General features: G+C 39.8%; 1 non-coding gene across 1 annotated transcript; it reads right to left on the bottom strand.

Annotated features, from left to right (window-relative positions):
* Positions 1–7,081: 7,081 nt before the first annotated feature.
* Positions 7,082–7,203, bottom strand: LOC126005322 (U6atac minor spliceosomal RNA). The gene has a single exon (XR_007494459.1). It is a non-coding gene; the product is annotated as a U6atac minor spliceosomal RNA (small nuclear RNA).
* Between the last annotated feature and the right edge of the window lie 4,539 nt (positions 7,204–11,742).

Below are 11,742 nucleotides of genomic sequence, written 5' to 3'. Positions count from 1 at the left end.
AGCCAAGACAAAGAGAGCAACAAAGCTGAGGCCAGGATGCATCTCCCTTCTGACCTGGCGCTGCACGCAGGCATTTGTCAGAAGAAAAGCCAGACCCCTAAAACAGGAGGAATGAGTTCAGAAGACTGACTCCATGGTCCTCACCAGAAAGTCTGTTATTGGAAACACTTAAAATGTGGTTTCTTTAAACCAAGCTTCCCCCACTGTTTTGAAAAGGGAACCCTTTTTAATTAAAAGAAGTGTGCTCAATCTGAAGCTGATGAGCTCCCTGTGGTGTAACTGCCACTTTTTCTGAATTGCTTTAGGGGCATGAGAAAGTGGGTTTGACTCTGACTTCAATTTCAAGATACCTGCAAGTACCAAGCCCTCATCACCAGTGAGAGCCTGTTAGACCAGCAAAGACAATGGGCTCAACTCACAGAGTATAAACAAGGAACTTTTGCAGAGTAAATAGAGCCCACAAAAGGCTGCTCTTCCATCAGGAGTACTGGTCTTCACTAGGAAGTCTGCCACTGAAGGGGAATAAGGGTTAAATTAGGAAAAGAGGCAAGAGGAAGATTGGGGAAGGGCAAAATGAGGGGCCAGAGGAAAACTGGAAACTGATGGAGGGAAGTTGACACTGGTAAAGAAACTGGCATTAGAACATGGTAGGTCTTGATTTTATCATCCACGACTGAGCAAAAAGTTTCCAGACACCACAAAAGGACCTAGAGGAGAGTAAAAGAGCATGTAGGGAGCCTATAATTATTCCCAAGACATTATACTAGAAGGGAAGAAACCTGTATCTCTTAGGCCAAGGGAATTCCCTTTCTAATCTCCCCAATATTTACTGTGCCTATGCAAAAAAAAAAAAGGAGAGAGAGAAGCACAAATTAATATTTTCGTTATTGTTGTTGTTTGTTTTTTCTGCTTTGTTTTATTTTTATTTCAGGACCATGATTATTGTTTGGTTGTTGTCTTTATTGCTGTGGTACTTTGGGGGGGTTGTTTGATTTTTTTGTATTGTTATTATGTTTTTCTTCCTTTTTTCCCTTTCCTCTCTTAAATTATTATTTATAAACTCAAACAGGACTCCTCCCATTTTTTGCCTCTTTGATTTTTGCCCCCTCTTATTTTCTTTCCTTCAAACAGAACCATATAACTTGAACTATCTTGTTCTGCCTCATAATTTGAGGGGGAAATAATGGAGGGTATCAAGACCAAACAGTCGTATGAACATTGAGTAGAAGTAAAAATGATCAGACTTAAAAATCAAATTCAAAGCCAACAATGGAATCAATACCCCATCTACAACAATCTAGACACAGAGGAAACCACTTATACTAGCAGCCTGAGGGCATAGGAGGGGGATATAGGATGCATTTTGGGAACTGGGGTGGAGGGAGGACAATATTGGTGGAGGAAATGCCCCTGATTCAATGTCACTACGTACCTAAAATATTACTGTGAAAGATTTGTAATCCACTTTGATCAAAATAAAAATTATTTTAAAAAAACATGATAGGCCTGTAACTTAATAATTAATATAATAATTGAGAACTAATAACAATATGATCATGAACATAACACATTTAAATAATTAACAACTGGGGGCAGAAAGATAGCACAGCAGCAGGGCATTTGCCTTGCACACAGCCAAACCAGGATGGAAGGTGGTTCAAATCCCAGCATTCTATATGGTTCCCTGAGCAAGCTAGGAGCTATTTTTGAGCACAGAACCAGGAGTAACTTCTGAGGCTGCCAGGTATAAAAACAAAAACCGAAACCAAAAAGTAAATAAATAATTGACTAAAAATTTTTAACTCTGTAAGTCACAGTGATTAAATTATAAATGAGTGAATGAATGAATAAATGAATGAATGAGGAAATAAAAAGAATTTTTTAAAGTGTACTTTTTTCTTCTGCTGGAACCTAGAGGCTGTTTGCCTAGGACATTTAAGTGTGCCTTTTTCCTTGAACACACCCTGCTCCTCAAATCTCAGGACACTTAAAGCAAATGACAAATCTAAACTTTTGGGGGCACAATTGGTGGTGCCCAGGAGTAACTCCTGGCTCTCTACTCATGAATTATTCCTGGCAGATTCAGGGAACAATATGAGGTGGCAGGGATCAAACCCAGGTTGGTGGCATGCAAGGCAAAAGCCCTCTCCACTCTGGTTACAAAATCTATACTACCTTTTCTATTCCTCAGGCCACAAAATCTAATACATTTTTATAAGTTTGGGGCCATAACAGTGGTGCTCAGGAGTAACTCATGGCTCTGCACTCATGAAATACTCCTGGCAGTAGTTTGGACCTAATTAGATTGATCATGGGGTGACCTTTTGCAAAGCAAGTGCCTCACTAAAAGTACTAACTTTCTGACTCGAATTTGATCATATGTTTATAAATCACAATGATGATCATTATTCCTGTCTAATTAGACTGACACAGAGAGATTCATTCTGGTCTTTGGAAAGGGTTTTCTGAGGATGAGAATTTTGAGTCACTAAGAAAAATGTCTTAAGGCAGACATAGATAGGTGGCTTCCCACAAGTCCTTAGCTTTTCAGAAGGAGATTTTCTTCTCTTTCATGTGGTTTTTACATAATAGAATCAAAGGCAATTAGATCTGAAGCTGAGAAGCAAAGATAGTCTTCTTGCTTTAAAAGTATCAAAGTTGCTTTTGCCTGTAATTTTGTTCCTGGAGAAGTTTGAACATCAAAGGCACTGAATGTGAACTATCATCTCGAACTAACTCCTGAAACAAATAACTAAAAATAAGGGCCATTAGTGGAAATACTAGTGAAATCAAAGTGAAGTTTATTTTAAAAGAAAAAAATATATTTCCACTTCCCCATTTATTTTGCAACATCAAATTTGTTTTCTGTACTGAGTAGCAATCCATTTTAATACATTTAATTAACACACATTAAATTATGAGTTACCATTCACTATTTTTAGATATTAAACAACTCAGCCATTTACTTTTCCATTGAGGCTGGAGTGATAAAAATGCTAATAGGGCACTTTCCTTGTTTTAGCCCTGATTCCCCAGGTTCCTGAAATCACAGGTCACAAGACCCCTGCCAGGAGTGATCCCTAAGCACAAAGCAAGGAGTACACCCTGCGCACTGCCAAGTGTGGCCCCCAAAACCCAAAAAACAAAAGGAACAGTTACTTCTTCAATGTGATCAAGAAAAATATGGCAACATTTAAAAATATGTAAGACTATTTTATGTAAGCTAAAAGGAGACTTATTGGGGGCCAGAGCAGTGGCTCAAGCGGTAGGGTGTTTGCCTTGTACGTGCTAATCTAGGATGGACCTCGGTTTGGTCCCTGGGCTTCCCATATGGTCCCCAAGCCAGGAGTAATTTCTGAGTGCATACCCAGGAGTAACCCCTGAGTGTCACCGGGTGTGACCCAAAATCAAAACAACAAAAAAGGAACCTTATTGAATTATAAAAAAAAAAAAATACTACATGGTGATAAAATATTTTAAAGCTGAATTATTTTATATATAAATTACTTTATTTAAAAATCACATAGTTCGTAAGTTTAACATAAAACATTCATTTCCAGGTCAGTGAGAGTGAAATTATTTTAAAAAAAGAAAAAGAAAAAGAAAAAGAAGAATAAAAAAGAATATAGAGGCCAAGCAATAGCACAATGAAAATAGCACATTTGTCTTGCATATGTCTGACCCTGGTTCTATCTTCAGTATCCCATATGGTCTCTTGAACCTGCCAGGAGTAATTTCTATGTGCAGAGACAAAATTAACCCCTTAACACTGCTGGGTGTGACCCAAAACCAAAACCAAAAACAAAAGTTATAGCAACAAGAAAATTTGTGAAAATTATTGTATCTCACAATGAGGTCATTAAGTCATTTTCAGAAAGTTTATTAAGCTCTTATTACTAGATCATTCTATTACTTCTATGTTTCTAAATATTATGTGGCTTCAAATACACATTGGCATCTAAATAGTATATGCCTATGAGAATGACAGTACCAAAAAAATTGCTCCAAACACTATTGCTGATACTGTGACTTTTGTGGAACATGCTTTCAGTTACCAAGCCTTCCTAAAATGCAAGAAGGCAGTGAGAAGGTATCTCCACTCACTCCAAAATAGTTCTGGTGATGTCAGCCCATAGTATACATGGAGTTTTGATCGGATTGGTGTCTTAGCAGAGAACTGTAGGTGAGTGGGAAAACTGGGTCATTGACGAAATAGAAATTGTGGGTGATAAGTCCTATTGGATGGCTTTAGCAGGGCAAGGATTTGGCTCACTCTTCTCCTGAATTAGCCAGCTATGTGGTCGGTGTACCCATAATTTTTCATGGCTTTGTTTACATCTCTATTGAGATTATATAGAGGCTATGGATCTGGCTAAATGCAGGCATGGTGATTACATTCATGGGTGTGGTTCTAGAAGGCTGTAAGGCAGGGGTCTCAAACTCCCGGCCCGCGGGCCATTTGCGACCCTCCATACAACGTTTTGTGGCCCATGGCCGGCCTTCAAATATCGCAGTATTCGTGACTATTCGCTTACCGAATAATCGCAATAAAAATTACATTAGTAAGAAAAAATCACATTAAACATTCACATTCCTCGAGCAGTTCCGTTTGGGGTATGCAAATGTTTAATGCGATTTTTTTTGAATGCAAATTATTTTTTTTATTATTTTAATTATGACAACAAAGATGCAAAGAAAGAGGACAGGGTAAAGTTACAGTGGAAGTCCAATCACCCATAAACAGAATTCTCGGTAGTCCCATCGATGATATCTCAGCCTTGAACTTTCAGCCAAAGAACATTAAGAAAAACAAAACTGAACCCATGTACAATACAATTACTTTGTCCCTCAAATCCCCAGTTGTAGTACATACTATTTCTTAGCAGCACACAATATAATCTAAAGACATTAGACTTATGTAACTCCTTAAACATTGAGGGCAAAGTACATTTCTCTAGTTCCATGCACATGCTTACTAGTTTAAGTTAGCCTCAAAAGTTTTAGTGGGTTGTTTTTCTTAAGGATTGGAGTCAAGGGAACATAGTAAAAAATGGTATTAAAGTGGCATTTGTTTGCATAGGCCCACCAAAACATAAGGGATATTGAAAGGCAAATTATGGTCTAAATACAAGGAGACCCTACCCCTGAAGTTTCCTGGCACAGGACTGACTCTAGGCTCCAGGCACACTAGTTTGTCCAATTCAAGTCATCCTCTGTAGTGGCAATACACCTCCATTCCTCACTTAGTCTCTGTTGTTGTTGGTATCATGCTTCTGTATTAAAGATCCTGGAGTCTGCATATCCCATATTGTAGTCAGGATGGTGCGGAGCATCCTCTCATTTCACCTCACACTTATGGGGCAATAGAGAGAACCATGTCCTGTAGAGCAGGTCATTGTTGTTGTCAAGTCTTCTCAGTGTAAACGGAAGTCTCTTTTTAGGAGGTCGATGTCAGACCCTTGGTAGAGTCTTTCCTCGTAGAGGACTGCTTCCAGCTGTTGCTATAAAAGACCTTGGATGTTTCGTAGATAGCTTGCCTGGTTCCGGCGTGAATGGAGGATGCCCATTCTTCTGAGGCCTGTGCCAGGTCATTATATCAATGTTCAGGGTGTAAGGTACATTGTACTGAGATTTATTAGATAAGAACTTATCTGTATGTATGGTGTTTTCCCATTTTAATGTGTCTATGCAAACAAGGATCAATGCCATGAAGCGTTATTGGTGCATCTGGAGGCAATGGGAACAAGACCAGCAATTTCCATGACATAGTTCAATCATAGGCATCAAACTGAGGGACAGTTCCACCAACAATCCTTACTGAACAGCTTACAAAGAAAAGACAAGATGAAAAGTGGATAGAAACATCATAGTAGAAGAATATATAGAGAGTTACATCAGTTAAAGAAAATACCCAAAAATATTCAAAAGATATATGTGTTCAATATGTGTTCAATTTCTGTCCTTCTAAGTAGTTCTGGGATTTGTTAGATCTACTGTATGTCTTTGGTCAGAGAATAGAACTGTGTGTTACTGAAGTTAAGAAGAGTAAATCTGGGATACTAATGGTTGGGAGGAGTAGCGCCCCCGCAAGGTTGTGCAAAATGTAGACTGGTATGAAATTGCCAGTGACAGCCTGAGTATAGCTAACCAGCTATCTGCCACCCCCCAGATCAATCTCCACCCCCTTAGCCAACCTCTGTAGCCAGCCTAGGAGTGGGGAAAACCCAGGGTGCCCCATCAGCTCCTTCCAGAAACCCACCTGGAGATCTGGAGGAAAGGGGGAGAGGGGGGTCGGGTGACCCATGTCCGAGCCCCCCTACCCTAAGCCGGGCCAAGAGGCCGCTGGCACATGCGGAGGCCTGCCAGCTGCCCGCCCGTGCTGGCCAAAAATCCTGCTCCAGGAAGGGAGAGAGACCCTCCCAAGCCCGAAGGACAGGGATTTAAGCCCCACCCTAGGCCAGGGTCCGGACCCGGCCAGGGAGTGGGGAAAACCCAGGGTGCCCCATCAGCTCCTCCCAGAAACCCACCTGGAGATCCGGAGGAAAGGGGGAGAGGGGGGTCGGGTGACCCATGTCCGAGCCCCCCTACCCTAAGCCGGGCCAAGAGGGCGCTGGCACATGCGGAGGCCTGCCAGCTGCCCGCCCGTGCTGGCCAAAAATCCTTAATGCGATTTTTTGCGATTTTTTTCTTACTAATGTGATTTTTTATTGTGAATATTCGGTAAGCAAAATCCCTTATGCGGCCCTGCCTCACCCCAACTTTGCCTCCTGTGACCCTCAGGTAAATAAAGTTTGAGACTCCTGCTGTAAGGCCTTCTGGAAGAATTAGCTGAATTCTTACATAAATATTTAACAAACCTTCATTGACAAACCACTCATTTACTTTTATTTTTATTTAATTTCTTGTGATTTTTTTTGGTTGGGGGAGGGGGGGTTTGGGCCATACCTGGTGACGTTCAGTGGTTACTCCTGGCTATGCACTTAGAAATTGCTCCTGGCTTGGGGAACCATATAGGATGCTGGGGATCGAACCGTGGTCTGTCCTAGGCTAGCACGCACAAGACAGATGCCTTGTTCTGGCCCCAAAACATTGGTTAGATACCACAAAGTAGGTGGAAGTGCCTTAACCCTATGCGTGTTGCAGGCCGAAGCCTCTTCCATCCTTGTCAAGGGGATTGCTAACCTCTCTTCTTTCACACAATACTCTTTTAATTTAATTTCTTTGGGGGGTGGGCCATATTTGACAATGCTCAGAGGTTACTCCTGACTCTGCACTCAGAAATTATTTCTGTAAGGCTTGGGGGAATATGGGATACTGGGTCATCTGTGTGCAAGGCAAATGACCTACGCACTTGCTGATTCTTTTCCTTAATTTAATTTTTAATTTTCATTTATTACTGGTTTGGGGGTCATGCCCTTGGTGGGAAGCTTAGAGTCTAAGGCACATACTGGCCTTGCATTGTGTTATCTTTATCCTTAAGGAGCAATTGCCTAGGGAACGGCCCCCAAGAAATGCTTGTGAGGCTCAAAGAAGAATAAAGAAAAAGTTTACATAGCACTCTCTTCAGTGAAAGGAAAGAGCATATTCTGTCTGCATGTTATATTTTACTTCTTTCCCTTTGTTAGTATATATTAAACAGCAATAGTGTGAGGAGAACTAGTACAGTGGATAGGGTGCTTGCCTGTCAGGATGCTGGCCCAGCTTCAGTTCCCAGCATCTTGTATAGATCACAGGAGTGATCCCTGAGCATCACTGGGTGAGGCCCCAAAACAAATACAAATAGAAATAGTAGATAAAAGTTCAATAAACATTTAACTTTGCTATAAGTTGAGGCAAAAATCTTTGACTTCTGAGGTCAGGAGGACAGGAGACACACCAAAAAAAAAAAAAAAAATAAATAAATAAATAAATAAATAAATAAATAAATAAATAAATAAATAAATAAAGAGCCTACAGGAGGACAAGGAAAATCAGAGCCGGCAGCTGGTAAGGAGAGGCAGCTTCAAGGATTCTTAGTGTACAGCATAGAGTTGAATTTTTCATCCCTAACTAAAATCAGGTGACTCACTCAGCATATGAGCTGCCTGCAGTGACTGGAAGGTTCTCTGAAAAGCAGAACCTCACTTCTGGCTACAGAGTTTCCATGGATTGTACTATGCCTGGTCTTTGACTTGGTGCAGTGTACCCATGACTGTGTTGAGAACTGACCTGGAAAATTCCTCCAAAGTCTGCCTATCTGTGTCAGAGATCAATGCACTTTCTTGAGGGAGTCATGTGGCAAAAATGATATGATGTTCCTACCACACAGTCTCTGATGCGCATTCTACTTTGTTATATTTATGTTCAGGGCAATATTTTGCTATACTTCCTCTGGTTCTTGGCCTAGGGATCACTCCTAGTGGTGCTCTGTGTTTCAGGAATTGACATATGTGGGCTACATGGCTATCAAGTACCCACTATGCTGTCCCTCCAGCCCTGTTTATTTATTTTTATGGACTCTAAAATCATAAGGACTAGTTTTACCATTAAAAAAAAGTTTGACAGATGTGGTGTCTGTGGTTTACTTAAATTTCTGGAGACAGAATATTTTATTTTATTTATTTGTTTATGAAAATTTATATTTTATGATTTATATATATTTTATATTTAAATTTTATTTTACTTATTTATAAAAATGTCTCACGGGATCAGAGAGATAGTACAATGTGTAGGGTGCTTACCTTGCATATGGCTGATCGAGATTCAATGCCTAGCATCTTATATGGTTCTCTGAACACGACTAGAAGTAATTTCTGAGTGCAGAAACCTGAGGAACTCTTGAGCATGAACATGTGTGGCCTAAAAACCAAATGGAAAAAAAGAAAAGGAAGGAAGGAAGGAAGGAAGGAAGGAAGGAAGGAAGGAAGGAAGGAAGGAAGGAAGGAAGGAAGGAAGGAAGGAAGGAAGGAAGGAAGGAAGGAAGGAAGGAAGGAAGGAAAAAGGATAAGAAAGAAAGAAAGAAAGAAAGAAAGAAAGAAAGAAAAAGAGAGAGAGAGAGAAAGAAAGAAAGAAAAAGAAAGAAAGAAAGAAAGAAAGAAAGAAAGAAGAAAGAAAGAAAGAAAGAAAGAAAGAAAGAAAGAAAGAAAGAGAAAGAAAGAAAGAAAGAAAGAAAGAAAGAAAGAAAGAAAGAAAGAAAGAAAGAAAGAAAGAAAGAAAGAAAGAAAGAAAGAAAGAAAGAAAGAAAGAAAGAAAGAAAGAAAGAAAGAAAGAAAGAAAGAAAGAAAAAAGAAAGAAAGAAAGAAAGAAAGAAAGAAAGAAAGAAAGAAAGAAAGAAAGAAAGAAAGAAAGAAAGAAAGAAAGAAAGAAAGAAAGAAAGAAAGAAAGAAAGAAAGAAAGAAAGAAAGAGCGAGCCAGAGAGATAGCATGGAGGTAAGACGTTTGCCTTTCATGCAGAAGGATGGTGGTTCAAATCCTCGCATCCCATATAGTCCCCTGAGCCTGCCAGGAGCGATTTCTGAGTGTAGAGCCAGGAGTAACCCTTGAGTGCAGCTGGGTATGACCCAAAAACCAAAAAAAAAAAAAAAAGATAAAAGGAAGGAAGGGAGGAAGAAAGGAGGGAGGAAGGAAGGAAGGAAGGAAGGAAGGAAGGAAGGAAGGAAGGAAGGAAGGAAGGAAGGAAGGAAGGAAGGAAGGAAGGAAGGAAGGAAGGAAGGAAGGAAGGAAGGAAGGAAGAGAGGGAGGGAGGGAGGGAGGGAGGGAGGGAGGGAGGGAGGGAGGGAGGGAGGAGCTGAGTCCAGGAGGTGTTCACGAGTGATTCCAATGCCCTGGCTACTCAACATTTTCAGCTGTCACTGCAGCCTTTGGAGACAAGAGAATGTCACTTCCTATTCTATAACCATAACTTTGGCCCGCTGCTGCTTTCCTTTTGTCTCCTGAAGCTGAATTAGAGATTTTATCATCCATATGTTTTTTTTATCTGCCTGTTGATCATAAAAGTGAAAAATCCTCTGTTGTTGAACAGAGGGGCTTTTGCTGTCAAGAATGAAATTTTCAAATCCTGAGTATTATAATAAAGCAAAATTAAAAGCATGGCAATTAAGTGTTAATGCCTCTGCATATGAGGCAGATGAAGAAAACCAAGTTTTAAGACCAGAAATAAAATAAGAATGATGTATGCATGAAAAGTATAATTAAAGTATTATAAATTATGGTACCTCAATTTAAAATGAAAAAGATCATGAATAGATACAAGTGTTCTGCAATTCAACATTTAATAAAATTCGATTACCATTAAAGAGAAAGTTGAATAGATTAGAAGTAAACTAACTGTGAAATTGTTGACTACACTAACTGTTGGAGAAAAGAGATTGACTGTTTCATAACCTATGACCAAAGAAATTCTAAATAGGTGCCAGAAGAGTATAGTACAATGATGAGGCATTTGGCCTGCATGCAACCAACCCAGGTTCAGTCCTTAGCATCCCATATGGTCTCCTGAGCCCTCCAGGATAAGTAGATATTTTACAAAAGAAGTAATTCAACCAAAATGATCATTTCTTTTTGTCTACAAAACTGAGATGTCATGGAGAAAGATGCCTGGAAGGGGCTTCAGGGCACAAATGGAAGGAAGCTGGATTTCTGGTGATGGATATGGTGTTGGTATGATGTATGTATGCTTGGGAAGTATAAATCTTGGTACTTCAAAATTCTATTTTTAATGATAATTTCTCTATTTAAAATGATATAGTCTCTACGCAAAATAAGATTTCTGTTATCTCCCACCCTACCAGAAAAAAAGAATTGATAACACTTGGAATCAATTACTGTAGTTAGCAGATGGACCCTCTCCCAACTTGCTGGCTGAAGCCAGATGTCTCTTGCTTATAGGATGTTCTGTGCCACGAAGAATTTGGAAAGCTTCTAGGAGGATGCATCTTCTTAATGATCACGCAGCATGTGGTCCAAACCTCAGTCACAACTTCACTCTGTGGAGCACCACGTGTGCAGAGTGGAAGTATATATTTATTGATTGTTGGCTTAAAAGCTCTTTGAAAAGATTCTAGATTTGGTATTTTGTTTGTTTTTTGTTTGTTTGTTTCATTGTTTAATACTTTCTAAAAACCTAGAAAGCATCAGTAGTAAATCTTCGAAAGTTTCGTAGCACTTACTAGCAAACTCATCTGGATTAGGCCTTGTGTTCTTGGAAATATTTTTAATGACCGTTTCAATTCTTACTAATATTCAGTCTTTCTACTTCTGATTAGATGCTTGGAGGAATTTGATTCTAAGAATGTATTCATTTAATCTAGGTTCTCTTGCTTAGTGGCATAGAGCTGTTAATAGTAACCTCTTATAATCTTTTGTATGTCTAACATGATCATTTTAATTGTTTTTTTATCTCTAGTTTAATTTATTTGAATTTTTGTTTGTTTGTCTGTTTTTGGGCCATACCCGGTGACGCTTAGGGATTATTCCTGGCTATGAGCTCAGAAATCGCTCCTGGGGCCCAGAGAGATAACACAGCGGTGTTTGTCTTGCAAGCAGCAGATCCAGGACCAAAGGTGGTTGGTTCGAATCTCGGTGTCCCATATGGTCCTCCGTGCCTGCCAGGAGCTATTTCTGAGCAGACAGCCAGGAGTAACCCTGAGCACAGCCTGGTGTGACCCAAAAACAAAAACAAAAACAAAAAAAAAAAAAAAGAAAGAAATTACTCCTGGCTTGGGGGCCTTAGGGGTTGCTGGGGATCGAACAGAGGTCCTGCTT

Source organism: Suncus etruscus, chromosome 3 (assembly GCF_024139225.1).
Source record: "Suncus etruscus isolate mSunEtr1 chromosome 3, mSunEtr1.pri.cur, whole genome shotgun sequence".
Classification (NCBI taxonomy): domain Eukaryota; kingdom Metazoa; phylum Chordata; class Mammalia; order Eulipotyphla; family Soricidae; genus Suncus; species Suncus etruscus.
The sequence above is the reverse complement of the archived record's forward strand: the minus strand, read 5'-3'. Positions and strand labels throughout refer to the sequence as shown.